Here is a 4,352-nt window from a genome sequence, read left to right on the forward strand (position 1 = left end):
CTCCCTCCTGTGTGTACACCCCCTTACCCTCCCTCCTGTGTGTACATCCCCCTTACCCTCCCTCCTATGTGTACACCCCCCTTACCCTCCCTCCTGTGTGTACACCCCCATACCCTCCCTCCTGTGTGTACATCCCCCTTACCCTCCCTCCTGTGTGTACACCCCCTTACCCTCCCTCCTGTGTGTACATCCCCCTTACCCTCCCTCCTGTGTGTACACCCCCTAACCCTCCCCTCTGTGTTTACACTTCCCCTTTCCCTCCTGTGTGTACACCCCCCTTCCCCTCCCTCCTGTGTGTACACCCCCTTACCCTTCTCCCCCTGTGTTTACACTCTCCTTACCCTCCCCCCTGTGTGCACACCCCCTTACCCTCCCCCCTGTGTGTACACCCCCTTACCCTCCCTCCTGTGTGTACAACCCCCTTACCCTCCCCCCCTGTGTGTACACCCCCTTACCCTCCCTCCTGTGTGTGAACCATAATTACTGTTCTGAGACCTTCACAGACTCCTCTAATCTGTTTCCACCCTACTAACCCATTGACCTCTCCTACACTATCCATGTAATCTCCGTCCACTCTAATCCCATTGCTCATCCAAGCTTTCATTACAGCCATATTGGTGTTAATGACATCCTGTATAATGAAAGGCTAATGCTGCTCCTCACCACTATGGGGGGAATGCAAGTGTTTTCCTCTTCTCATGTTTTTATTGTTGCTCATATTTTTAGGAAGAGATGGGAGTAACAGGGGAAAGGACAGGGAGAGATGGGAGGAACAGGGGGAAGAACAGGGAGATATGGTAGGAGCAGGGGAAAGGACAGGGAGAGATGGGAGGAACAGGGGAAAGGACAGGGAGAGATGGGAGGAACAGGGGGAAGGACAGGGAGAGATGGGAGGAACAGGGGGAAGAACAGGGAGATATGGGAGGAGCAGGGAAAAAGACAGGGAGAGATTGAAGGAACAGGGGGAGATGGGAGGGGGAAGGAAAGGGAGAGGTTGGAGGAACAGGGGAAAGGACAGTGAGAGATGGGAGGAACAGGGGGAAGGACAGGGAGAGATGGGAGGGGCAGGGAGATTTGGGAGGGGGAAGGAAAGGGAGAGGTTGGAGGAACAGGGGAAAGGACAGTGAGAGATGGGAGGAACAGGGGGAAGGACAGGGAGAGATGGGAGGAACAGGGGGAAAGGGCAGGGGGAGATGGTAGGAACAAGGGAAGGGCAGGGGGAGATGGGACGAACAGGGGGAGGGGGAGATGGGAGGAACTGGGGCAAGGGCAGGAGAAGACTGGAGGAACAGGGGGAAGGGCAGGGGGAGATGGGTGGAACATGGGGAAGTGCAGGGGGAGATGGGAGGAACAGGGGGAAGGGCAGGAGGAGAAGGGAGGAACAAGGGGAAGGGCAGGGGGAGATGGGAGGAACAGGGGGAAGGGCGGGGGGGGGGAGACTGGAGGAACAGGGGGAAGGGCAGGGGGAGACTGGAGGAACAGGGGCAAGGGCAGGGGGAAAAGGGAGGAGCAGGGGGAAGGGCAGGGGGAGACTGGAGGAACAGTTGTATATATGCATATATACATATATACACCTACTGTGGTAATCAGTGGTCAGAGCCGGCAATTTTCGTGGGTGCACTGGTGCTGGTGGTATATAAGGTGAGTCATTGTATATTGTATTTTATACCCTGATGACGAAATAAAGAAAATTTCGAAACGTTGGTAACTACAGCTGAGTGAACTGTCGTTTATATCCGTTGTGGTTTTTTTGGGGTCCTGCGCGCCTACTCCGGCTGCCTACTGTCGTTTATATCCGTGAGTGCCTCTGAAGTGGAGATGTATTTGGTGACCCCCGGCTGGAGGTCGCATTGAGGGCACCAGAGTCAGCTTGTTATACGCATACGTGAGTGCCGACTGAACTGGTATTTTATATATATATAGCAAGCACAGAGACCGGCAACAGTCCACAAGCTCCGACGCTGAAATGCTTCTCTGGGTGCCCTTACTAAAATAATGCAAATGGATGGGGGAGGTACGGCACTCTCAGATATAAAGTACATTTACAAGCAGGTATCAGCAACGTTTCAATGCTTTATTCGCATTGTCATCAGGTTTCAGGAGCCTGATGACAATGCGAATAAAGCATTAAAACGTTGCTGATACCTGCTTGTAAGTGCACTTTATATCTGAGAGTGCCGTACCTCCCCCATCCATATATATATATATATATATATATATATATATATATATATATAGGGGCTCTGCACACACTAAATTAACTGATAATAAATAGTGGAGATTTGGTTCATGAATTGATCAATGCATTTAAGCCTGCAGCCCCCTTCACGGGACCCCACTGTTCTGCAGGTCCTAACACTATCGCTGAAAATGGCTACAATACACATAGCTATCACATCAATGTTTGATTCCAGGCATGCTGTCTGGTCTGAAGCTCACAGCACACTTTGCTTTTATAGGTGAGCAGCTACCAACACACCTGTCACTAATCATCTAGGGCACAGGTTCTCAAAGTCGGTCCTCAGGACCCCACACAGTGCATGTTTTGCAGGTTACCTCACAGAATCAAGTGACATAATTAGCGCCACCTGTGGATCTTTTAAAATGTGTCAGTCAGTAATGAGTGCACCTGCCGGGTGACCTGGAAAACGTGAACTGTGCGGGGTCACGAGGACCGAGTTTGAGAACCACTGATCTAGGGAAATGGCTAACATAAGCTATGGAATCTTAGTTAAAACATGGTGCATGAGAGAATGTGACCACAATAAGACTAATTAAAAAAATTAATCTAATAAACAATATATACACTTAACATCGGCACTCACCTTTCCTAGTTTTAGGGTTCCCTATACACATAGCTATGTGTATTATAGCCATTTTCAGCGATAGTGTTAGGACCTGCAGAACAGTGGGGTCCCGTGAAGGGGGCTGCAGGCTTAAATGCATTGATCAATTCATGAACCAAATCTCCACTATTTATTATCAGTTAATTTAGTGTGTGCAGAGCCCCTACAATGTCTGTTTAAACAATGTGGTCACAAGCCATAGGGCACCCCAAAACTAGGAAAGGTGAGTGCCAATGTTAAGTGTTTATAATATATATATATATATATATATATATATATATATATATATATATATACCGTGTTTCCCCGATAATTAGACCTACCCCGAAAATAAGCCCTACCCCAGATTTTGGACATTGGTCCAAAATAAGCCCTCCCCCGAAAATAAGCCCTATTAAAATTTGCCTAAAACGGAGTGCAGGCATTAAATTGTACCCCATCGCCACCCACGCTAACCCCCCCCCCCCCCCCCCCTCACCTCTGCGTTGCTGTATCAAAGCCGTTTTAGTTCCCGGTCCCAGGGATGCACTGCGGGCAGCGCGTGATGTCACCGCGCACATCATGCGGCTGCAGCAGGGAGCAGTGGCGCAGCCAATAAGAAGAAGTGGAAAGTTGGTGAGCAGGACTCTTAATTCATATTGAAAGGGGAAATGGGGGCTGTTTAAAAGGACTGGGGGCATGTTAAAGGAGGACTGGGGTCATTTAAAGGAGGAATGGGGGCTGTTTAAAAGGACTGGGGGCGTGTTAAAGGAGGACTGGGGTCATTAAAAGGAGGAATGGGGCTGTTTAAAAGAACTGGGGACATGTCATTAAAGGAGGACTGGGGGCATGTTATTAATATAAGACCCACCCCGAAAATAAGCCCTATTGTCTTTTTTGTTGAGAAAAAAAAAATAAGACAGTGTCTTATTATCGGGGAAACACGGTATATATATATACATACACACCTACTGGGGTAATCACTGGTAGTATCAGGGCCCTATACCTGCCTATAACGCACACATATCAGAATCAGCTTTATTGACCAGGTATACTTGCGTATACTAGGAATTTGATTTCGATTGCTGTGCAACAGTCATTTATTAACAGTTAAAACAGTGGCAGTACAGATATACATAACACATACAGGTATATGCTCAATGTGCCCTGGGGATTGTAGACGCAGGGAACATATATTCGCTGAGCTGCACAGCACCCAGGCAGCCATCAGCGATGCCACTGGTCATTGCAACAGCCAGGTAGGTAACAATAAAAGCAGACAGCACAGTTATCACACAGGGAACACATATCTATATATATAATATATATACCTACTGGGGTAATATGGCAGCATTGTGTGTACTACCCTCCTACTGTTATTGATTCTGCTGCTGCTCCCCCACCCCCTCCTCCAGACAAGCCCTCGGTGAGGGCGGGGCAAGGAGGCCGGGTCCTGGGGGTGTTGTCCCGTCCTCCTGCGCTGATTGGACAGGACGCGCCTCTCACATAAGGACATTTGCACCTTGT

General features: G+C 49.0%; 1 protein-coding gene across 2 annotated transcripts in view; it reads right to left on the reverse strand.

The window, feature by feature from the left end:
* Positions 1-4,301, reverse strand: part of LOC146049795 (solute carrier family 25 member 47-like) — a 29,156-nt gene extending 24,855 nt beyond the window's left edge. The window contains exon 1 of one of the 2 annotated variants that reach the window (XM_083166423.1): positions 4,157-4,301. The gene's annotated coding sequence lies outside the window, so the exon portion shown is untranslated. The remainder of the gene's footprint in view (positions 1-4,156) is intronic. The other variant, XM_083166422.1, reaches the window with a different exon arrangement.
* Between the last annotated feature and the right edge of the window lie 51 nt (positions 4,302-4,352).

Source organism: Crinia signifera, chromosome 12 (genome assembly GCF_055691185.1).
Source record: "Crinia signifera chromosome 12, ASM5569118v1, whole genome shotgun sequence".
In the NCBI taxonomy this organism is placed as follows: domain Eukaryota; kingdom Metazoa; phylum Chordata; class Amphibia; order Anura; family Myobatrachidae; genus Crinia; species Crinia signifera.